The sequence below is a fragment of the Martes martes genome (assembly GCF_963455335.1).
Source record: "Martes martes genome assembly, chromosome: 2".
NCBI lineage: Eukaryota > Metazoa > Chordata > Mammalia > Carnivora > Mustelidae > Martes > Martes martes.
In genome coordinates, this window is record NC_137889.1 from 119462335 (window position 1) to 119488628 (window position 26294).

General features: G+C 37.7%; 1 long non-coding RNA gene and 1 pseudogene across 2 annotated transcripts in view; both read right to left on the reverse strand.

Moving 5' to 3' along the window:
- Nucleotides 1-26294, reverse strand: part of LOC308338610 — a 78132-nt gene that overhangs the window by 25768 nt on the left and 26070 nt on the right. Inside the window, exon 2 of the long non-coding RNA XR_013966422.1 lies at nt 18116-18224. This is a non-coding gene — a long non-coding RNA (uncharacterized lncRNA). The remainder of the gene's footprint in view (nt 1-18115; nt 18225-26294) is intronic.
- Nucleotides 18530-19525, reverse strand: LOC308339007 (adiponectin receptor protein 1-like; annotated as a pseudogene). Its single transcript has one exon. The product of its transcript is annotated as an adiponectin receptor protein 1-like (transcript).

Here is a 26294-nt window from a genome sequence, read left to right on the forward strand (position 1 = left end):
AGGAAGGAAACTTTCTAAATTCATTCTTAAGGCCAGCATTATCCTGATAATGAAACCAAATGAAGACACGGGGGCGGGGGGAGGGAGGGAACTACACGCCAATATCTCTGATGAACATAGAAGCAAAAATATACAACAAAATATTAGCAAACCAATCTAACAGTACATTAACATAAATCATTCACCACAATCAAGTGGGATTTATTCATGAGTTGCAAGGGTGATTCAATACTCACAAAGCAATCAACATGATACATCATGTCAAGAAGAGAAACAAAAAAAACCATATGATCACTTCAACAAATGCAGAAAACACATTTGACAAAGTATAACATCCATTCATGATTTAAAAAAAAAAAAAAAAAAACTCCAACAAAGTAGAGGTTTAGGGGGAAGGTTTAGGAGGAACATACCTCAACATAAAAAGGCCACATATGAAAAACTCACAGCTAACATCATACTCAATGGTGAAAAACTGAGAGCCTTTCCCCTAAGATAATAATAAGGTAAGGATGTCCATTCTCACAGCTTTCATTCGACATAGTACTGGAAACCCTCGCCACAGCAATCAGAAGAGAAAAAGAAATAAAAGGCATCCAAACTGGTAAGAAAGAAGTAAAACTATACCTATTTCTAGATAAAATAATACTATATATAGAAAACCCTAAATACTCCACCAAAAAATTGCTATAACTGATAAATGTGTTCAGTAAGGTTGCAGGATACAAAAATCAATATACAGATATCTGTTGCATTTCCATACACTAATAATCAGGTAGCAGAAAGAGAAATTAAGAAAACACCATCATTTCTAATTACACAAAAAATAATAGGATAGCTAGGAATAAACATAAGGAGGTGAAAGACCTGTACTTCAAAAACTATAAAACATAGATGAATGAAATTTAAGATGACACAAACAAATGGAAAAATATTCTCTGCTCATGGATTGGGAGAATAGATATTATTAAAATCTCCATACTACCCAAAGCAATCTACAGATTTAATCTCTATCTCTATCAAATATGCCAACAACATTTTTCATAGAACTAGAACAATTATCCTAAAATTTGTATGGAACTTCAAAAGACCACGAAGAACCAAAGAAAACTTGAAAAAGAACAGAACTGGAGGTATCACAATCACTGATCTGATGATATACTACAAACCTGTAACAATAAAAATAATATGGTACTGACAAAAAAGTAGACATATAGATCTATAGAACAAAATGGAACCCAGAAATAAACCTGTGCTTACATGGTCAATTAATCTTCAACAAAGGAGGCAAGAATATGCAATGCGGGGTCAGGGTGGGGGGTGGGAAGTAACTTCAGCAAATGGTGGAAAAACTGGACAACAACATGCAAAATAATGAAAATGGACCACATTCTTACATTATAACTCAAACTCAACTCAACCACAACTCAAACTACAACTCAAACCACATTCTTACTTTACAACTCACTCAAACCAAAAACTCAAAATGGACTAAGGATCTAAATGTGAGACATGAAATCATAAAAATCCTAGAAAAGAACCTAGATGTCCATCAACAGATGAATGGGTAAAGAATATATGGTATATATATACAATGGAATACTATGCAGCCATCAAAAGAAATGAAATCTTGCCATTTGCGACGATGTGGATGGAACTAGAGGGTATTATGCTTAGCGAAACAAGTCAGTCAGAGAAAGACAATTATCATATGATCTCCCTGATATGAGGAAATTGAGAGGCAACATGGGGTGTTTGGGGGGTAGGAAAAGAATAAATGAAATAAGATGAGATCGGGAGGGAGACAAAACATAAGAGACTCTTATCTCACAAAACAAACTGAGGGGTGGCGGGGGGGGGTGTTAGGCAGAGAGTGATGGGGTTATGGATATTGGGGAAGGTATGTGCTATGAAGTGTGTAAACCTGGCGATTCACAGACCTGTACCCGTGGGGCTAACAATACATTATATGTTAATTAAAAAATAAAAAAAATTTTAAATTTTTTTTTATGACAGAGATCACAAGTAGGCAGAGAGGCAGGCAGAGAGAGAGAGGGGGAAGCAGGCTCCCTGCTGAGCAGAGAGCCCCAAGTGGGGCTCAATCCCAGGACCCCGAGATCATGACCCCAGCCAAAGGCAGAGGCTTTAACCCACTGAGCCACCCAGGCAACCCAAAAATAAAAAAAATTTTTTAAATCCTAGAAGAGAGTACAGGCAGTAGTTTCTCTGAATCAACCATAGCAACATTTTTCTAGATAAGTTTTCTGAGGCAATGAAACAAAAGCAAAAATAAATTATTGGGACTACATCAAAATTAAAAGCTCTACAATAGCAAAGAGGACATTCAATAAAACTAAAAGACAACCTACTGAACAAAAGATGATATTTGCAAATGATATATCTGATAAAATGTTAATATCCAAAATATACAAAGAACTTACATAACTCAACACCAAATATAATAACCCAATTAAAAACGGGCAGAAGATATGAATAGACATTTTTCCAAAGAAGGCATATAGATGGCCAAAGACACATAAAAAGATGCTCAGCATCAATAACCATCATGGAAACGCAAATCAAAACTACAATAAGATATCACCTCACACCTATTGGAATAACTAAAATCAAAAACACAAGGAACCAGAAGTGTTGGGAGAATGTGAAGAAAAAGGGAACCCTCTTTGCACTGTTGGTGGGAATGCAAACTGGTGCAACCACTGTGGAAAAGAGTATGGAGGTTCCTCAAAAAATATTTTTTTTAATTACCATATGATCCAGTAATTCCACTAGTGAGTATTTACACAAAGGATACAAAAACACTAATTCAAAAAAAATATGGACCCCTACCTTTATTGCAGAATTATTTACAATAGCCAAATTATGGAAGCAGCCCAAGTGTCCATCTAATATAACACTATATGTTGACTGTACTAGAATTAAAATAAAAAATGAAAAGAAGAGTCAGAGCTCTGATTAAATCCTAACATGATACTTGAGCTTGAGTTAACTTGTTTAACAGACCAACCCTGAAAATGTGCTGACTCAAGAAACTATTTGGATATTATCTATACCTTAATCTCCACATCTTTTAAACTGCAGCAAGATGAGTTTTAAGAACACCAGGCTGGAATCAGAAGAATGTGGCAGTAAGACTTGACCTAACCCCTATCTATGTGCTTTTGAACAAGTCACTGAACCTCTCTGAATTTCAATTTCCTCACCTTTAAAATGTGAAAATTATGTTTTTGTTTTAAATACAATTAATTTCTAAGGCACTCTGCTAATCAGTTATCTATGTCCTAAATCTCTTTTAATAAGAACCCACTAAAATAAGTTAGGTAAAAATATTTTGTGAACTATTAAACATTATAGAAACAAAAATAATTATGCAAACAAAGTTGAGGGTTGACCCACACTTTTTTCTTTACCTGGCAAGAATTCTCATGGTGCTTTGTACTGAAAAGTACATTTTAGTTAACTATTGGCTGATCTGACTAAAATGAAAATTCTGAATCAGGAAAATTTGAAGGAACATTTTTACAGGGGAGGGCATGGAATAGAAACTAGGATGAACAGTATCTAGAATCTGACTCCAACGGCCGTGTCATTCTACCTGACACAGCCATTGGAGTCAGATTCTAGATACTTTTAATGTCAAATTGGAGTCAGAGTCTAGATACTTTTAATGTCAAATGACATTAAAAGAAGAGGATTAATTTTATAAAAGGGGGAAAAACATTTCACTCCATACACATGTAACACTATTTTAAGTCTGAAGATCACTTCTGAAAAGTCTTCAATTTTGAGTATTACAATAAAGAAAATGTCAAGTCATTTTTCAAAGAAAGAATTTAATTATTAAATCTTCTGTTTAAAATGCTTGTAAAGGATAACCCATTTTTTTTTAGTGTCCTAGCCATTGTTATTCCAAGTAAGATGACATTACCCCCCACCAAAAAAAGAAAGAGAGAAAAAAGAAACACCTTATAAATGTCAAAGAAATCGCTAAAAAATAAATTGATATTCCTGGTTGATCTAATCCCTATCTTGAGCTGGAAGGTTGGGGGAACAGGAGCAAAGACTACAATTTTGAGTTGCCTGGGATTTGGGACTTTTGCAATAAAAAGCATAAAACATTACTGGAACTTCCTTTAAGATGGGAAAATATTAAAGGAGATAAAATGACACAGGAGGTTAAACTGCCATTAATTTTAGTCCTGGGACTTGCTCTTGGGAGAGAGATCAAGTTATCCTCAGTAGCCATTTGTCCTCCTCTAACTGTCATGGAAATAGATGTAACCATGTGACTAAGTTTTCATCAATGCTATATGTGTAGAAAGGGGTACAACTTCCATGGTATGATCTTAAGAGAAAAGAGCATGCTCTTTTGTCCTTTTTCTTTTTCCCCTTCCCTCTGCTGGAAATGGAGATATGGTGATGAAGCAACTTGGACCTATATCCTATAGATAGTGGGAGGAACAAAGTGGAAGCAGAAGAGATCTTTGCTACTTTAAAAGCAGGGCAGCCATAACAACTCAAATCAAAAAATAAACTTGTAGATTTTTTTCTGCTGCTATAATTTATGGTCAGTGTCACAGGAGCCAAGCCCATAATTCAATCCTCTGGGCTAGGTCTGCTTACTTCTGAGATAAATAGAATAATAATACACTATTATATATTATAATATGCACTTTATTTAAACATTGAAAAAAACCATCAAGTACTATTTTGACATGTAAAATTGGCCGCCTACTCAAGACAAAGCAACAATCTATAATGACCTACAAAGGCAGAGCTACTTAAGACAGTAACATTTAGCATACAAAGGCAAAAAGAAATATGATTACTCAAGGTATCCCAATTTAAAAAAAAAATTACAGAGCAAAATTTAATGATGACACTTGTTTTCAAAAAGGATGTATTACAGTGATTTGCTTGCTAAATTTTAAAAAAGTGATAGCAAGTACAAAAATCATCTCTGAGGCAAAGAGAAGGGTTTTAGGAAGTCAAAAAGGTAGACTGACCATCCAGGTATCATTAAATAATAACATCAATAATGCTGTAAAATATGGAACATGGATCTGAATACAAAGTTTGAATTTCCCAATTGTTTTGCATCTGAAACACACTGAAATAAAATAATCTGTACACACATGCATGGCAGTCATTTCACAGAGAAATCTGCTCCTGTTTCTGGCTAAGCCAGAATTTGGTACAAGGCAACTGGCTATAGCTATTATCACCAACGTTTTGCCAAGCCCCTTCATCAGTCATCCCAGACTCAGCCAGGTTGGCTCCATCTGTCATATTTGCCTCACTAATGGCATTGAGATGTTGTCTCCTTTGAACAGTCTAGAGAATAACTGACAGTGGTCTAGCTTGTTATTTCACCACCACCCACTTAAGCTCAAAGGTTTTAATCATGTCATAGTCATGTGACAGAAGGTAAAGAGAGAGAAAAGGAAAACTAATGTTTATTAAGTAACTTTTCTGTACCAAGCACTGTTTCAGGCTTTGTGTATATACAAACACATGTATATATCCATATACATGTGCTTGTATATGTATATGTATATGTATATATAAAGCATATAAGATAGAGACACAGAGTAAAGAATTATAATCAAACAACACTTATGGACACACTACCTAAAATAAAAAAGAAGACATTACAAGTATCCCAGAAACTTCCCATACTCCCCTCCCAATTATCTCCCGATCCTTCCCTGCTGGAAAGAACAGTTATATATTAATCATATCCTTGCTTTACTATATACACCACATGTGTATCTATTGATAAATAAAATACTGTATAATTTTTATTGAAGTTTAATTGACAGTCAATATCCTATTAGCTTTAGGTGTACACCATAGTGATTCCATACTTTATACATTATGAAATGATCCCTACCATAAGTGCAGTTACCATCTGTCACCACAGAGTTATTACCATATTAGTGCTATATTCCCTATATGACTTATTCACTTTGTAACTGGAAGTTTTTACCTTTTAATTGCCTTCACCTATTTCACTACCCCCAATTCCTCCCTACTCTGGTAACCAGCAGTTTGTTTCCAGCATCTATGACTCTTTTCCTGTTTTGTTTTCTGTTTTAGATTCTACATACAAGTGAAATCATATGGCATTTTTCCTTCTCTGAATGACTTATTTCACCTAGCATACCCTCTAAGTTCAAACAAGTTGTCACAAATGGCAAGAATTTGTTCTTTTTTCTGGCTGAGTAATATTCCTCTGTGTGTGTGTGCGCGCGCGCACACACACATGCGCGTGCGCAGACACACATCTTCTTTATCCATTCATCTGTGGATGGGCCCTTTGGTTGCTTCCATATTTCTATATCTTGGCCATTAAAAGTACTGCTGCAGGGGTGCCTGGGTGGCTCAGTGGGTTAAGCCTCTGCCTTCAGCCCAGGTCATGATCTCAGGGTCCTGGGATCGAGCCCCGCATCGGACTCTCTGCTCAGCAGGGAGCCTGTTTCCCTTTCTCTCTCTCTCTGCCTGCCTCTCTGCCAACTTGTGATCTCTGTCAAATAGGTAAAATCTAGCAATTTGATAAGGATAAAATGGCAGCATGCAATTTCCTTTTATTTCGTATCCTTTGTTATTAGCAAAACAAAACATTGTTTCATATGATTATTTGTGTTTTTTCCTTTGTAAAATGTCTGTACATGTCTCTTGTGAGGTTTTTTTTATTTTGCAAATATATATTCTAAATATCTTTTGGTGGTTTTATGTGTTGTACATGTCTTTTCCGACTATAGGAATTGCTTTTTATTCTTTTTTGTTTATGGTAGTTCTTTATCTATGAACTTATTTAGAGAGAGAGGATGCACGAGTAGAGGGCGGGGCAGAGGGAGAGGGAGACAAAGAATCCCAAGCAGGCTCCATGCTGAGTGTGGAACCCACTGAGATCATGACCTGAGCAGAAATCAAGAGTCAGATGCTTAATTGACTGAGCCACCCAGGTGCCCCTGTTAATGGTATATTTTGATAAACAGATACTCCTAGTTTTAACATAACTAAATTTATCAATTATTTCCTTTTTAGACTCTATTTGTGTATGTTTGTTAAGGAATTCCTCCTACCCTGAAGTCCTAAAGATATTCTCCTTATATGTCCTTCTAAAAGTTGTACCATCTTACCTTTTACATTTTGGTTTTCTTTTACTTGAAAGCTGTTATTGCATATTGCAAGATGTAGAAAATCAATCAAAACTTTTTGTAGATGGGCACCTGGGTGGCTCAGTTGGTTAAGTGACTGCCTTTGGTTCAGGTCATGATCCTGGAGTCCTGGGATCGAGTCCCACATCAGGCTCCCTGATCGGCAGGGAGTCTGCTTCTCCTTCTGACCTCTTTCCTCTCATGCTCTCTCTCTCTCATTCCCTCTCTCTCTCCCAAATAAATAAAACTTTAAAAAAAAAAAGACCCTAACTTAAAAAAAAAAAAAAAACTTTTTGTAGATATAACCAATTTTCCAAATGCTATGGATAATTTCTTCAGTGTTCTGAATATATTGAATTTCTATAGATGATTAAGCCTGCTTCTGGCCTTTCTACTCCCCTGCTATCTTCTCCCCATACCCGTTCACTAGTTTATTTGTCTACCCTGTGTCTACACTACACCATTTCAACGGCCATACTTGTACATAAAACACCATACCTGGGAGAGTAAGTAGCCCTGCCTTGGTTCTTTAGAAGTGTCTTGCTATTCTTGGACCTTTGCTACTCCACATTATATTTTAGAATTCCTACTGGGGTTAGGACTGGAATTGTACTGACTTTAAAGATCACTTTGATCTTGACATCACTGTCTTTATCATCACCAGGACAGTTTCAAGTCATCTTGAAACAGTTTCCATGTATATTTCCAGGTTCACATATACTTCCTTCTAGGTTAAGATAGAGCATTTTCTTTGTATCTCTGTAGGATGTCTCCAGAAGTCTTGTGCAACCCAGAATTACTCATTTCTGTAGCTTTGGAAAAGTGAAAGGTTTTTGTTTTATTTTTTGTGCTGTATCTGATGTTTCTGTTAAGTGTATAACTGCAGCACAAAGAGATAGTATTATTAATCAGCATTTTATGAACGAAAACACTGAGAATCATAAAGGAAAGGGAAATTATTATTGAACCTATGTTCTAAGCATTCAACCAGGAACACTACACATTTTCCACTTCACATATATTAACCCTCCTTAAACACTGTAGAGGGGACATTTTTGTTCTCATTTTATAGTCTAAAAAAACTGAGGCTCATATACCTGAGCAAATTTTCAGTAGTATCAGGAAATGGAAGAGAGGGATAGGAAAAAGAAAAGGAGTAAAGGTGGGGAGAGGCAGGAGAAGATGGAGGAAGGCAAGTAAGAGAAAGAAAGGGGGAGCATCACAGGAAGCCAAGAGCAGCACAAGAGAAAGCAGCTCAGTTCCCCATAACCCCTGGGCCTTACTCCTCGGCACCCATCTACTTAGGGCATAAGAAACAGGAAAATTGGCTATATCTACAACGTCTCTGCAACCTCCTCTTCCCTGAGACCTTCACTAGTTTTACCAAAATACATGCCTTCTTAAAACACTATTCATTTGTAAGTTTGAAATCATTTTCAAATAGAAACTTAAAAAGAATGTCACTTTTAGTAGAGAAGAACATCATTTGCAAAGAATTGTCAGCCCCCTGAAACTTGTCAGTCCCTCTAATTATAAGCAGGGCTGGCCCTCCTTGCCTTCTGCCTATGACCTCAGGTGGTCCCCTGGTTGTCACAGAAATAACTATGGCATCCTGCCTGGATGTGACTTTTCTGGGCCCTTCCACAGGGGCCCTTTCATTTTCCCTCCATATTCTCAGTCTCCTCTATTCAAATAAGCCCCTCTGGGTCTCAAACCCAGAAGGCTCTCTTGTCTGTCAGGGAAATAATCATGTAAATCAGTTTGTGATAGCCTTAATGCATGTCTTCTTTAAAACAACAGTTGAAAAGACTTACAGAAAAATAACGGGAAGTAAAGGAACAAAGAAATATTGCAAGTAAATTGGTCTTTCGCCATGCCCAAACCATAGCACAGCCGCAGCTGTCTACTCTCCCTTCTGCAAAAGCCTGGCTTGCTAGAGTGATAAACAGATATGAGGCAGAAGAAAGCAATAGAGAATTTTTAACATGACAGCACAAGCATTATGCTAAAAAACTGAGCAATCTTAGCAGACTTTGGTAAAGCAAAAAAGGCAGACAAAGGCTCTGCCAACATAATAAAGCATTAGGATCGTGTGCTAAGAGACAGTTTGTGTTAGCAGGAGAACAGCTTATTTCCCTTGTATGTCACCCTGAAGTTGAACCAGGAAGCTGTCTCTTTCTTTCTTCTCCACTTCTACTTGTCACATCTGAAGCACCCTCATCCCAGATGCGCCAGGGAAAAACCAAGACGAACTGAACAACTGACGGCTCCAACCAAAGCTTGAGAGGGTGAAGAAGCAGAACTTTATGAGTGTGTGTGCATACAGGGCGGGGCGGGGCGGGTGGATGAAAACCCACAGGGCTGCTGGTGGTGGTGGGGAGGAGAAAGCAGCCCCACCCATGGTGCGGATAGCTAGGAAAGAAACAAAATGGCTCAGTCATTACGTGTCTGCCTCTGGCTCAGGCTCAGGTCATGATCCCAGTATCCTGGGATCGCCCAGCATTCCCGCATTGCTTCTCCCTCTCCCACTTCCTCTGCTTGTGTTCTCTCTCGCGCGCTCTCTCCATCAAATAAATAAAATATTTTTAAAAATATATTTTAAAAATAAATAAATAAAATATTTAAAATTATTAAATATTAAAATAAGTAAAATTTTTTTTTTTAAAAGGAACAGAAAGAAACAAAGAACTGTCTCACACCCCTTCCTGCTTCTCCATGACGTGCCTGGTTATTCAATTGTGAGAGTTTTTGATAATGGACTAAATTTTTTCACCCTCCTGAACACTGAAGGCATAGCTAAGGGGTTACATAAACAAACATTTCCTTTGTAGATGACGTAAGCAGGTCACCATTGTTTCTTGGTGCTACAAAGAGGAAAGATTTCATCTCACTGTTTTGGTTTTATAAGATAAGGCTGGAGATAATTTTCTACTTATTTTCCCTCAATTTTTTTCTACCACTTTCAGATCAATAAAATGAACAATGATGGCTCACAAATTTCTTACAGATTACATCAGGTGACATCTTATGAATGACCTCAAATTCTAAAGAAGTGAACCTTCACCTTTGTGCTTCACCTGCCCACTCGATTCATGTTTGCTCATCATTCAGTCATTCATTCAATTGATAATCTGCTCTGCGTCATGCTCTGTGCTGGGGTCATGTCCAAAGTCTCTCTTAGTTCAGTGTTTCAGAAACTGGCATAGGCTAATATTTGTTAAAATGAACTTTAGAAAAAAGGAATATAAGCTGAGTTCTGTGTGCTATTATTGTTTCGCTACAGATATACTCACGGTCTAAACTAAAACTGATAAAAATGATTTCTATAATTTTGTAGTGTTTGTTCTATATTTCATCATTTCCCATTCCCAGCTCTCTGTTTTTGTAAATCTCGTCCTATTATTTTTACAGAAAAATCCTACTGATATCTCATATCACAACCAAAAAGTTTTTTTACCCTCCCCCTTTCACTCTAGAGGTCCTCACATATTCATATGATTAAGAGTTTTCATCTGTCTCATGAAAGCAATTCAGTAGCAACAACTAAACACATTTTGAATTTTGAAAGTTGAGTCAAGAATAACAGTAGATGGTAACTCATGGAATCAGCAAAATTAAGAGCAGCATTTCTTTCTTTTTTTTTTTTTTTGTTTGTTTGTTTTTAAGATTTTATTTATTTATTTGACAGAGAGAGATCACAAGTAGACAGAGAGGCAGGCAGAGAGAGAGGAGGAAGCAGGCTCCCTGCTGAGCAGAGAGCCCGATGCGGGGCTCGATCCCAGGACCCTGAGATCATGACCTGAGCCGAAGGCAGCAGCTTAACCCACTGAGCCACCCAGGCGCCCCAAGAGCAGCATTTCTAAGTAACTATATAGAATTTAAAAAAAAAAAACTCTGACTATAATAATAAGTGAATCTGTTTACATAAGGATATGGATATACTCATAGGATCAAGGCAAAAATTGGAGAAACAGGCTCAGAAAACAAATCAGAAGCTAGGCAGCTTAAGAGAGTCACAGCAGCCAGAAAGAACTGACAGTCACCTGTTAGGACAAATCAATTCCAGGTACCCTTAGAACTTTTTGCCTCTGCTCATAATTCATGTTTGGGGTAGGGGATGGACAGTGAGGACGAGCCAACTGCTTCAGCGGAGTACCTTAAATAACGTTCACCACACAGATTCCAGTGTTGCATGGGCAGAGTATTCATTCCCTACAGCTGCTACAACAAACCACCACAAATGGGGTGGGTAGCGCAACATAAATCCATTCTCTCTCAGTTCTGGAGGCCAAAAGTCCAACATCAGTTTCAACAGGCTGAAAGCAAGATCTAGGCAGAGTCACACTCCCTCTGTAGAGAAGCAAGTATCCAAGTATCCGCATTCCTGGGCTTCTAATCACTACACTTCAATCTCTGCCTCCACTGTCACATCACCTTCCTTTATTAAATCTCCCCTTGCCTCCTTCTTGTAAGGATACATGTGACTGCATTTAGGATAACCCAGACGAAACTACCATCTCAAGAACCTTAATTTATTCCCACGGGCAATGTCTTCTTTTGCCATATGGTAACAATCACAGGATCCAGAGATTAGAACGTGGATATCTTTGGAGGGACATTGTTTTAGCCTACCACAGGGGAAGAGTGTGGTGTTGGCATCAAAAGACTAGAATAACCAAAAACTGGAAACAATCAAGATGTCCTTCAATAGGACAATGGATAAACTGTGGTACATCCTTACAACGGAATATTATCCACAGTAAAAAGAAATGAGCTCTTACGCCACAAAATCATATTGAGGAAACCTAAATGTAAATTCCTAAGGGAAAGAATCCAGTCTGAAAAGGCTACATAGTATATAATTCTAACAGTTGAACATTCTAGAAAAGGCAAAACTATATAGATAGTTAAATAGTCAGTGGCTGCCAGAGGAGTATGGAATTTGGAGAGATAAATTAGTTAAAGCACAAAAGTTCTTTTTTAAATTTTTTTATTAAGATTTTTTATTATTAATATAAAACATATTATTTGTTTCTTGGGTACAGGTCTATGATTCATCAGTTTTACACAATACACAGTGCTCAACACAGCACAATGGTTTGTCTCACTCTCTGGTTTCTTCTTACTTCATTTTTTCCTCTCTTCCCCTATAATCCTCTGCCTTGTTTCTCAAATTCCATGTATCAGTGAGATCCTATGATAATTGTCTTTTTCTGATTGATTTATTTCACTTAGCGTAATACCCTCTAGTTCCATCCATGTCATTGTAAATGGCAAGATTTCCCTTTTTGATGGCCACATAATATTCCTCTGTGCGTGTGTGTGTGTGTGTGTGTGCGTGCGCCACATCTTCTTTATCCATTCAGCTGTCTATGGAAATCTGGGCTCTTTCCATAGTTTGGCCCCAAAGACACAAATGTAGTAATCCAAAGGGGCACCTGTACCCCAATGCTTGTAGCAGCGATGTCCAACAGTAGCATAAAAGATTTTTAGGGCAGTAAAACTATCCTGTATGACACAATAATGGTGGATACATGATATTATACATTTATCAAAACCCACTGATAGGCGCCTGGATGACTCAGTTATTTAGTGTCCGACTCCTGATTTCAGCTCAGGTCACAATCTCAAGTCATGAGATCGAACCTTGTGATGGCTCCACATTGGGCATGGAGGCTGCTTAAGATTCTCTCTCTCCCTCTTCCTCTTCCCCTGCCCCCAGCTCGCTCACTCACTCGCTCTCTCTCTCTCTCCATCAAAACAAAGAAAAACCTCACTGAATTGTGCAACACTGAGTAAACCCTAGTGTAAACTCTGAACTTCAGTTAATAATGATATATTAATATCAGTTCAATTGTAATGAATGTACCACACCAATGCAACATGTTACTCTTAAACAGCTGGGGGAGAGCAAGGGGAGGGATAATATATGGGAACTCTTTGTACTTTTTGTTCAGTTTTTCTGTAAACTTAAACCTAAAACTGCTGTTACTTTTTTTAATTAATTTTTTAAAAATGTATACTGAGCAACAGTAATAACAATAATAATAATAGTAGTAGTAGCACTAGTAATAGTAGTAGTGGCGGTAGTAGTAGTAGTAAACAGAGTCTTAAAGTCAAATCATTACAACAGCCCATCCAAGTCTTTCCCAATTCTGAGGGGACAGTGGATAAATCAGTGACTTTTGTCATTGAATGTCATGAGAACAAAGATATTTTTAATAACCACAGACTATAAATATCTAAAAGTATTATTTATAAAATATAAAAGCATTTAAATAGCAAACAAACTGCCTTCTCACAAGCCTCATCTCATCCTCTAAAACAGAATGTATTCAAGTAATAAAACTCATGCAAATAACACATCCTTTCCCTTTCCCAACCCACCTCTTAGAGAAGCAGTAAAAATAAGAAGAGACTTAAAGATGTGAATGCAAGACCTGAAACCACAAAATCTACGTGGCAATAAGCTCCTTGACACAGATCTGGGCAAAGCCTTTTTTGGATTTGACACCAAAGTACAGAAAACAAAAGCAAAAATAAACACATGGAACTGCATCAAACTAACAAGCTTCTGCATAGCAAAGGAAACCACCAACAAAATGAAAAGGCAACATATTGAATGGGAGAAAAGATTTGCAAATCATATATGTGATAAGGGATTCATGCACAAAATATATCAAGAACTCATACAGCTCAATAGCAAAAACAAACAATCTGATTAAAAATGGGTGGAGTATCTAAATAGACATTTTCCAAAGAAGACATACAAATGGCCAACAGATACACAAAAAGGTGCTCAATCAACATGACTAATCATCAGGGAAATGCAAATCAAAACTACAATGAGATATCATTTCACACCTATTGGAATGGTTATCATCGAAATGACAAAAAATTAGTGTTGGAGAATATGCAACCCTCATGCACTGTGTGTGGGAATGCAAATTGGTACAGCCACTATGGAAAATAATACAGAGGTTCCTCAAAAAAATTAAAGATAGAATGACCATATGATCCAGCAATTCCACTACTGGTTATTTATCTGAAGAAAATGAAAAGACTAGCTCAAAAAGGTATGTGCCCCCCATATTCATTGCAGTATTACTAACCATAGCCAAGATATGGGAGAAAACTAAATGTCCAACAACAGATGAACAGATAAAGAAAATGTGATGGGTATGTGTGTAATGAAATATTATCCAGCCATAAAAAGAATCAAGTCTTGCTATTTATGACAACATAGATGGACTTGGAGGACATTGGTCTAAATAAATAAGTAATACAGAAAAAGGTAAATGCCATATGACCTCAACTATATGCAGAATCTAGAAAACAAACAAAAAATGATCTCATGGATATAGAAAACAGATTGGTGGTTGCCTGACATGGGGATTGGGGTGGGCAAAATGGGTGAAGAAGGTCAAAAGGTACAAATTTCTATTATGAAATAAATAAGCTATGGGGATATAATGTACAGCATAGTAACTGCAGTTAATAATACTGTGTTGTGGGGCACCTGGGTGGCTCAGTGGGGTACGCCTCTGCCTTCAGCTCAGGTCATGATTTCAGGGTCCTGGGATGAAGACCCGCATCGGGCTCTCTGCTTGGCAGGGAGCCTGCTTCTCCCTCTCTCTCTGCCTGCCTCTCTGCCTACTTGTGATCTCTGTCTCTGTCAAATAAATAAATAAAATCTTTAAAAAATAATAATAATACTGTGTTACATATTTGCAAATAACTAGGACAGTCGATATTGAAATTTCTCACCATAAGGAAAAAAATTCATTACTATGTGTAACAGATACCAACTAGATTTGATATCAACTAGACTTAAATGTGGTGAACATTTTGTAATATATACAAATATGAAAGCATTATGTTGTATACCTGTCATTAATACAATGTAATGTCAATTATACCTTAAGTAAAACAAAAAAAAGACATAATGCCAAAAGGGAGACAAAAACAATAGATGTGATAATGGATTTTAAAAAAAATGCACTTGAAAAATTTACAAATTGTACCCTCATTTCCAAAGTTCATTGTTCTTTAAAAATCCACCTGCCCCATTCCAGTATCAGAGGACTGAAGGGAAAAAAATTAGCCTTTCAGTTTGCACATGAATCTCTAACCTGGAAATGCATGAACAGGAATACGACGTTGCATTACATAATTGACTCATTCCCACTGATGGACCACTCTGACAGCGTCTCATCAGAAGCCAGAGATGGGAAGAAAGAGTTACTGAAAGCCACCGGAAAATAAATTCTTGAAAGTAGGATAATCCTATTCAGTAAAAATTGATTGAGTAAATCATTTCTAACGATTGAATTGACCTGGCACATTTGTGTTACTGAAATTTTAGCACATGCTACTTCTAGGTCTCCAACATGCTCACTTCCTTTAAAACTATATTACATTTCCATATGCATGAGAAAACTGTTACATCAATCATTTATGTGGCCTCTGAGTTATACTTTGCCAATCAGAAAACAATATTAGTCATTAAGGAGTATGTTCAAAGGGATAATAAGTTCCCCAAAACTAATCCCAAAGGGAATATTCATTCTTGACCTTCTCTATACAAAGTGTTTTATGTACAAGTGAGATCCAGCACATTTCCTCCACAGTCCAGGCCAGGTTTAAATCTGTGGTTTACATTCTGCTATTTCATTAAAATCCTGCCAATTCAAATGAAGTAGCACTTTCTCAAGGGATGAAAAACCAAGTACAGGGTTCCTACAGAAGATTATTTTGACATTTTATCTCCTGTGCCTGCATGTGCTATGAAGAATACATTTTCAGAATCACATACCCAAGAAATGCTATTTTCAGTTCTCTCTTAATTCTCTGGAGTTATTATGTGCTTCTTTTGAAGCCTGGCTCCCCCTTTGATCTGCTCACTCACAGACAGATGCAAGAACCACTCTCTCTAGTTCCACCACTTGCCCCAGAGACACAACTCATCAACCTCTTCATTATTTTGCATTTCACTCCATGTCAATCGATAGATACCTATTTCTAAAACTATCATTTCCCATTGTAATTGTTCCAGCATGCCTGAGAATGTCTGAAATGCCAGGCAAAAAAAAAAAAAAAAAAAAATTCCTTCTACATGCTTTATTAGTAAACACCAGATTACATATTTCAAATGCTATATGTCACCTGTTTATGAACATGGAGATTTCCTGGATCATCATCAACTTTGAAAGCCTGGCCACCTCAAGCACAGGCAAAAATGAGAGAAGGTGCTGCTTTGCGATTCTAGACACAGCTATGATATTGCTGGATGCCCTGACTCTGGTTCTCTCCATAGCAGTAAGTGAATAGCAGTGAACTAGAAAAAAGATACAAGTGAAGGTCGTTTCTCTTCACTCTGGATTAGTAATGATACTTAATCAGCCCGATTAGGGGAATACTGAGCTTCATTCTACAGATCCGACTCTCTGCGCTGAGAGAGAAATGCATTTCTTGCTTCACTTTCTCTATTACTACAATTCTAGTGTTTGGGTTTGCCCCTATGCAAAGCACCTGGGGAGCCAGCACTTACCGACTGATTTTCTGCAGAAGGCTCTGCTGACAATCATTCCACATTCAAAAGTATTTATTGCCTACTCCATGCCTGTTCTAGACAATAAGGATAGACCAGTAAACAAAGCAGACAGGCCTATCTTTCATCCAATATGTTCTGAAATTTCGATGCTTCTTGATTCCCACATTATTGCTTCTTTCACAGTCTTCCCTAAACCTGTCCTATAGCTGCACTCTGTCTCCCAGCTAAATTCCTCCCTTTCACTGTGGAAAGGTGGCTGGGTTTAGACTGTTTTTAGCATGGATTTGGAGGTTTGTAATTGACACTGTTCTAACAGAGATTCCTGATTTAAATGATCAAATTTCATTGCATGGGTTAGGCCATCTTTCCCTAATTTACAGAATGGTAGTAATCCCCATGATTTAGTTTTCTCTCCATCTTCATATAGTTAGGGTTAGCAATGCTTAAATTGGAATATAGATTTGGAGTGAGGGAAGGGAGAATTTTACAAGATATCTAACCCTAGAGGCACCTGGGTGGCTCAGTGTGGTTAAGCCTCTGCCTCTGGCTCAGGTCATGATCTCAGGGTCCGGGGGTTAAGCCCCACATCGGGCTCTTTGCTCAGTGGGGAGCCTGCTTCCCCCACCCTCTCTCTCTGCCTGGTTCTCTGCCAACTTGTCATCTCTGTCAAATAAATAAATAAAATCTTTAAAAAAAAAAAAAAGATATATAATCCTTGCTATTTTTGCCATCGACAATACTGCCAGGTATTGTAACACACAATTTCTCTCATTTGTTAAGACTTAGGACATTATGATTTACACTTTCATGTAAAAGATAACACATAGCTTTGAAGAGGGACTACTATTAAAATCAAACTACCAATAGTTTGGTACCACTTTAAATTGACAAAACAAAACAGAAAACAAAAACAAAACAAACGAGGGGTGCCTGGGTGGCTCAGTGGGTTAAGCTTCTGCCTTCAGCTCAGGTCATGATCCTGGGGTCCTGGGATTGAGCCCCATATTGGGCTTCCTGCTCGGCGGGAAGCCTGCTTCTCCCTCTTCTACTCCCCCTGCTTGTATTCCCTCCCTTGCTGTGTGCCTCTCTGTCAAATAAATAAATAAAATCTTTAAAAAAAAAAAAAACGAAAACAGCCCAATTGTCCATCTGCCTTAGATACATGAATAAATTGTGGATTTATAAAATAGAATACTATACAGCAATGAGAATGAACAACTACAAGCATACTCCAAAATATGGATCAATTTTACAGACAGAATATTGAGCAACAGAAGTCAGAGCCAAAAAGAGTATATACTGCAACTATTCCCTTTGCATAAAGTTCAAATATTGACAGAACTCATCTGCAGTATTAGAAGATAGAACAGTGACTTACCCATGGTGGGGGCAGGGGCATAACTACAAAGATATGAGGGAAGTTTCAGGGCTGTTGATTAGATTCTACTTCTTGACCTGAGAGCTGGTTACACAGATGTATTCTTTTCCTGAAAAATCATTGATATATAAATTTAAAACATGTATTTTCCCACATACTTTTTATATTTCAATAAAATTTATAAAAATAAAACCATCATTTTAAAGAACCTAAACAAATTTTCTAATCTAAGGTGATACAATGATCAGTCATAAGTGAGAAACAACAGATGCTACTTTAATGATCTCTTACAACATGACCCAAATACCAGGGGACATCTGCCGCAGTGAAAATTCTTTTCCCTCTCAGGTCAACAAGGAAGTTATTTTTAAAAGCACTTGGGAAGTTCCTCCTCTACCCCTCAGGTGGGAAGGCTCAGAGAAGGGAGGCATCTCTATAGCCACCCTCTTGGCCCTAATGGAATTCTTAAAGGTCAGAGACCCAGTAGAAGTGGACAAAGGCTATGGCTACTAACAAGACAGGGAAAATCTGATGAGACTGGAATCCTATGTCTAATTTTCCAGGAAAGAATATGGTCAGGAATTCAAGCAGCATAAAGGCCAGCTCCAGTGATGTACATCACAGCCATGAGGAAGAACCAGCCCATCTGGCCCACTGTGGTGGCCTTGACAAAGCCCTCAGCGAGAGTGAAGTGTATGGTTGGCTCAACACTGCTCAAGCCAAGTCCCAGGAGCACTCCTGCCCTTGTCTGCCGGTGTTTAGGAGTGGCAAACCAGTCCCACTGTTCTACAGTGATGGCAGAAATGTCCAGGACACAGACGATGGAGAGGTGGATGAGCCACGGCTGTGGGGAGCAGGAGAAGGAGTCATAGAGCCAGGACACAAAGCTCCCCATCATCAGCAAAGCAATCCCTGAATAATACAGTTTGGAAAAAACTCAGAGAGGCTTTTTCTGAATGACAACAGATGGTATGAAAGAGCTAGGAGAAGCTGAAGCAGAGCACTGCACCCAAAAAGAACATCCTCAAAATCGCCTTCTCCTGTAGAGGGGCCTTGAAGTACACACTTGGTCTGAGCATGGTCAAGATTCCCAAAAAGAGAAAGCACAAAACCAAGCAGATGGATCCAAATAATGCCAGTTTGTGTATGGTTGCGGAAAATGCTCTTGCAGCAAGCCCAGAAGGGGGGCCTAGGTGGTCTAGGGTCATGTAGCAAGTAGTCATTGTCCTTCAGCCAGCCAGGGAATATATGTCATATGGGGTGACCCTCAGCATCCCTCCCAGAGCTTTTACACAAACTCCTCCAACTTCCCATGGCACGGTGGGCTTGCAGGGGAAGTATCAGTACCCGCCCGCCCACCCACCCCTCTTCCTGGGACAGGAGGCATGCTTGCTCTTCTTCAGAGGCCATGGGCGGGTTCTGCTGGGGGCCACAGTCCCTATGCCACATCCCTCAGCCCTGGAGGTGGCCTGCGGCTAAAGAGCCGCAGATCTTTAGCGCCTTCCCCTGCAACAGTGAAATTAAACCTCACCTAATGACTGCCGATCAGTGACTAGGAAGAAAGTCATCTACCAAAGCCTTTATAGTAATAATCAAGAAAACAGAAAAGTTGGATGGTGTGAAAATCAATGTAAAAGTGGAAGCAATTTTCTCTGCATTTTTATATTTGAGAACCAATTTTAAATTTATAGATTAACAGTTTAAGTAGCTATATATATTATAATGGCATTGACCATCAGACTCAGATTATCTATCACACATTGCCCATTCATTCTAACATTAAAAATAAATTTGAAGAATGACAGTTTGGGTATGTAATATGATGAATGAAAAGTTAGTCAAAATCTAAAGCTAAAACTTAAAAAAAAAAAAGGGCTTTCAGAGCATAGCTAGGTACAAAAAGAAGGGACTAGAAGAGTGAGAGAAGTGATGAGACTAAAGCAGAAGGATTCTAGCACTGAGAGAGCCTGTGGTCACCTCATCTCTTGCCTCATTTCTCCTTCCACCAAGCCACCAAGGGCACTTTATGTTCCAAATCTGCCTCAGCAATTTCATTTTCCCGAACTCATTATGCTCTTTGATGTCAAGCGGCCCCTCTTCGTTGCATGTATCCCTCACTCCTAGCTGCCTGACAAACATTCACTCTGAATTCTACTCCACACGGCTTCCTGGAGCTTTTCCCAACCCCCCACATTTCCCCTCTTACTTTGCTGGAATGCACAACTCTTCCTTCCATGCCCACACACTACTTTTCCCCACATTGTCACAGCCCCTTTACATACCTATAGACTTATTTTTATACTTGTTTTGTCCCCAGGTCATTCGAGTGTTAGAGTAATAGCTAGCAGGCACCTCAAACTCATCTTTGCAGCCATGACCATGGAACACAGTGTCCATGTCGGTTACTACATCCCAGACACAGTGCTCAGCGAAGATTTCTCGAATTCACGAACTGGTTATCAGAATACCGTTCAACTGAAAATCTAACGTGCTCAAATTAAATCTACTATGCCAGAGAACATGAATTTAGTAAGATTTAGAGCAAAGTTTTCAACTCTGGGTTTTTAAGACCTCATTCCAGTGGTGAGTGTTAAGGAGTTCTTTCTGCCACACAACCATCAATTAAGGATGGTAAGTAAAAGGGGGTTGAATCTTCACAAGCAAACAATTTAATAGCATTGAAATGTATAGCTTAAGAGATTTGAAACACATCATAGAATACAAGAAACAGCTCTCAGTTCCCTGAAGTTCCCTGAACAGTCCAAGCATGTAGGTTAGAACCAAAAAACACCTAATTTTTCTCTTTTAAGCCTATTTCACAATCCAAACCCTCGGCCCCACCCACAATCATTCTTTTTTTTTTTTTTTTTTAAGATTTCTATTTATTTATTTGAGAGAGAGGAAGAGAGAATGAGCTGGGAGAGGGGCAGAGATGGAGGGAGACGCAGGTTCCCCACTGAACAGGGAGCCCAATATGGGGCTGGATTTCAGGACCCTGGGATCATGACCTGAGTTGAAGGCAGACACTTAATCGACTGAGCCACCCAGCTGCCCCCAGACAATCATTCTTTTAAGTTTAAAGTATAACTGTGTGTTCTTAACAAAGGTATGATGTTGTTTTCATTTGATCTTTTTATAGTTTCTTAAGTCAAAATCTGCAGGTTTTACTTGGAGTCCTTTTTTTCCTGACACAGGTATTTGGAACATTAAATTTCATCCAAAGAACAACTTCATTATTTTTGTTTGTTTAACATAATCAAGTTTTATTTTCTTATTTGCATTCTTTTTTTAACTTATTTTAATGTTGATGTGGGTCAACATCTTTATTTTTATTTATTTTTATTGTGTTAAGTTTGCCACCATACAAAGTATGACTTTAAATACTGCCCACAAGCGATGCTGTATTGGATTTCCATCAAAAGTGTATTATTTTGGTTTCCAATATGAGGAGATTTTTCAGACATCTTTCTGTGTGTGATTATTAATTCCACTGTGGTTAGAGAATATACTTGGGATGACTTGGATATTTTTAAATGTATTGAGACTTGAATTATGACCCACTGTATAATCTATCTTGATAACTGTTCCCTGTGTACTTGACAAGGATGTGTTTTCTAGTGTTAATTTGAGTGTTCGATCAATGTCCATTAGGTCAAGTTAGTTGATAAAATGATTTAAGTGGTTTGTTTCCTTACTACTTTTCTATTCTAGCAATTACTGAAACAGGGATACTGAAATCTACAACTGTAATTATTGTGTTGTCTATTTCTCCTTGGATTCATCAGTTTCTTGCTTCATATATTTTGATGCTCTGTTAGGAGCTGCATAAACATTTAGGATTGTTACATCTTCATGATGAATTGATACCTTTAGCATTCTGAAAAGGCCCTCTTTATCTGTGATAATAGTTTAATCTTAAATCTACTTTATGTGATTGGAATATAGCAGTCTAGCTTTCTTTGGATCAGAGTTAGGATGGTTTCTCTATCTCATCCTTAAGTCTTAATCTATTTTTGTCTATACATTTCAAATGGGTTTCTTATACACAGTGTATAGTTGGGTCTTTGATTTTTTCCAATCTGACAAATTTGCCTTTAATTGACAGGCTCAGACCACTTATACTTAAAATGATTAGTAATATATTTGGATTTAAATCTTTCATCTTGCAATTTGTTTTCTATTTGTATCATCAAGTCTGCCTCCAAGAGATACTATCCTACCACATGCATGCTGAGAATCTAATAATAATATACTCCTATTTCTCTGTTCTTGGGTTTTTGCTTTGTTGCCATACAATTTCCTTCTACATATGTTATAAAACCCCAAAACACATATATACTTTTGCTTTAAACAGTCAATTATCCTTTAGAGAGATTTTAAATAACAAGAAAAAACTATGTTTACCCACATGGTTACTATTTCCAGTGCCCTTCATTTATTTGTGTAGTTCCAAATTTCCATCTGGTATCATTTTCCCTATGCCTCAAAGATTTTCATTAACATTTTTATACTGAAGATCTACTACTGATGAATTCTTTCAGTTTTTGTATGTTTGAAAAGGTCCTTGTTCTCATTTTTGAAAGGTATTTTCACAAGTATCTAAATCTAGGTTGGCAATATTTTCTTTCAGTCTCTCCAGTTTTACTCCACTTCTAGCTTGCATTGTTTCTGATGAAAAATTCTCTATGAATTTGATCTTTATTTCTCTGTACATAAGGAGTCTTTTTTTTTCTGGCTGCTTTTTTAAGGTTTTTCTATTAAACATCATTTTTAAGCAACTGGATTCTAATGTGTCTTGGTGTGGTTTCCTTTATGTATCTTGTGCTGGGGGTTGAGCATCTCAGATATCAATTCAGGTTCCACCTGGGGGGGACTTTCCCTTGTTTCCTACCTCTTGAGGATTACTGTTTCTTCTTTCAAAGTTTTGTATCTTTACTTCCTGTATATGTTTCAAAGTGTATTAAAACCAATTTTTGAACATCACTTTCTCATATATTTTTTCCTGTTAGTTGTTTTAGGGGAAAAGGTAAATCTAGTCCCTGCTACCCCATCTGATTGGAAGCAGAAGTCCCACCTTTATGGTTTATAGCAGCATAATGAAATGTCATTTTAATTCACATTTTTCAAATTAAAAATGAGCTTGAGTATCTCTTCATATGAATGGTGGCCTTTTTGTTTCCTTCTCTGTAAACTGACTATTTGTATTTTTTGCTCATTATTCTTTTGTTTTTTGGGAACTTATTTTTCAGCTTCTTGTATATTTTAGATATTCATTTCTAATCAATTTTATATATCCAAAACAGTACCTCCATTCCATCATCTAATCCATAACTATCTATTTATTTTTTTATTTCTTTTCAGCGTAACAGTATTCACTGTTTATGCACCACACCCAGTGGTCCATACAATACGTGCCCTCCATAATACCCATCACCAGGCTCACCCAAACTCCCACCCCTTCCCCTCAAAAACCCTCAGTTTGTTTCTCAGAGTCCACAGTCTCTCATGGTTCATCTCCCACTCCAATTTCCCCCAACTCACTTCTCCTCTCCATCTTCCCATATCCTCCGTGTTATTCCTTATGCTCCACATATAAGTGAAACCATATGATAATTGACTCTCTCTGCTTGACTTATTTCACTCAGCATAATCTCTTCCAGTCCCATCCATGTTGATACAAAAGTTGGGTATTCATCCTTTCTGATGGAGGCATAATACTCCATAGTGTATATGGACCACATCCTCCTTATCCATTCGTCCATTGAAGGGCATCTTGATTCTTTCCACAGTTTGGCGACTGTGGCCATTGCTGCTATAAACATTGGAGTACAGATGGCCCTTCTTTTCACTACATCTGTATCTTTGGGGTAAATACCCAGTAGTGCAATTGCAGGATCACAGGGAAGCTCTATTTTTGATTTCTTAAGGAATCTCCACACTGTTCTCCAAAGTGGCCGCACCAACTTGCATTCCCACCTCAGTAATAGACAGATCATCCAAGCAGAAAATCAATAAAGAAACAAGAGCATTGAATGACACATTGGACCAGATGGACCTCATAGATATATACAGAACATTCCACCCTAAAACAACAGAATACTCATGCTTCTCAAGTGCACATGGAGCCTTCTCCAGAATAGGCCACATACTGGGTCTCAAATCAGGGCTCAACCGATACTGAAAGACTGAGATTATTACCTGCATATTCTCCGATCACAATGCTTTGAAACTGGAGCTCAATCACAAGGAAAAGTTTGGAAGGAACTCAAACACCTGGACGCTAAAGACCACCTTGCTTAAGAATGCTCAGATCAACCAGGAGATCAAAGAAGAACTTAAACAATTCATGGAAACCAATGAGAATGAAGACACTTTGGCCCAAAACCTATGGGATACAGCAAAGGTGGTCCTAAGAGGGAAATACATAGCCATCCAAGCCTCCCTCAAAAAAATTGAAAAATCCAGAATACACCAGCTGTCTCTACACCTTAAAGAACTGGAGAATCAAGAACAAATTAAGCCAACTCCACACACAAGAAGGGAAATAATCAGGATTAGAGCAGAGATCAATGAGATAGAAACTAGAGATACAGTAGAACATATCGATGAAACTAGAAGCTGGTTTTTTGAAAGAATCAATAAGATCGACAAACCATTAGTCACACTAATCCAAAAGAAAAGAGAGAAAGCTAAAATTAATAAAATTATGAATGAAAAGGGAGAGATAACAACTAACACCAAGGAAGTAGAAACAATCATCAGAAGTTATTATCAACAGTTATATGCCAATAAGTTAAGCAACCTAGATGAAACGGATGCATTCCTGGAAAACTAAAAACTCCCAAAATTGAACCAGGAAGAAATTGACAACCTGAATAGACCTATATCTAGTAAAGAGATTGAAGCAGTGATCAAAAACCTCCCAAAAAACAAGAGCCCAGGACCTGACGGATTCCCTGGGGAATTCTATCAAACTTTCAAAGAAGAAATAACACCTATTCTCCTGAAGCTATTTCAAAAAATTGAAGCAGAAGGAAAACTTCCAGACTCTTTTTATGAAGCCAACATTACCCTGATCCCCAAACCAGGTAAAGACCACCCCAAAAAGGAGAATTTCAGACCAATATCACTGATGAATATGGATGCTAAGATTCTCAACAAGATCCTAGCAAATAGGATCCAACAGCACATTAAAAAGCTTATCCACCATGACCAGGTGGGATTCATCCCCAGGTTACAAGGATGGTTCAACATTCGCAAATCAATCAATGTGATAGAACAAATCAATAAGAGAAGAGAGAAGAACCACATGGTCCTCTCAATTGATGCAGAAAAAGCATTTGACAAAATCCAGCATCCATTTCTGATTAAAACGCTTCAAAGTATAGGAAAAGAGGGAACATTCCTGAACTTCATAAAATCTATCTATGAAAAACCCACAGCAAATATCATCCTCAATGGGGATAAAGCTCACAGCCTTCCGGTTGAGATCAGGAACACGACAAGCATAACTATCTATTTATTAATAACTATTCCATTCTTCAACTGCTTAACAACTATCCATCAGGAAAAAACTCTTAATTTTTATTTAATTAAAATCATAAATTTGTTGCACAATTTGTTTTCATGGGTTTAATAAATTCTATGATTTGTCCCTAGTTTACAAAGAATCTCCAAAATATTCTCCTATTGACTAATTCTGCCTTTACATTTAACTCTTTAGTTCCTCTTGAGGTTGATTGTTATGTAAGGTGTCAGATATTTTATTCCAGATAGGTTTCCTATAACAGTTATTTAAAGTATCTCTTCTTTCCCCATTTATTTGTGATGCCATGCTTTTGTATCTTAGCTTACTGTAAACGAATGAACTTTTGTTTTGAGAAGTCTTTTTCTGTCTGCTGGTCAACTGTTGAGCCAATACCTTACTGTTGCTATTATGTTGGCTTTATAGGTTTTTGGTTTTTGTTTGTTTTTTTGTTTTTGGGTAGATGCAAAACCCTATTTTATATTTTTAATTTTTATTTTATTTTTCAGTGTTCTAAGATTCATTGTTTATGTACCGCACCCAGTGCTCCATGCAATAAATGCCATCCTTAATAACCACTACCAGGCTCACCCAACCCCCCACCCCATAACCCTCCCCTCCCCTCCCCTCCAAAACCCTCAGTTTGTTTCTCAG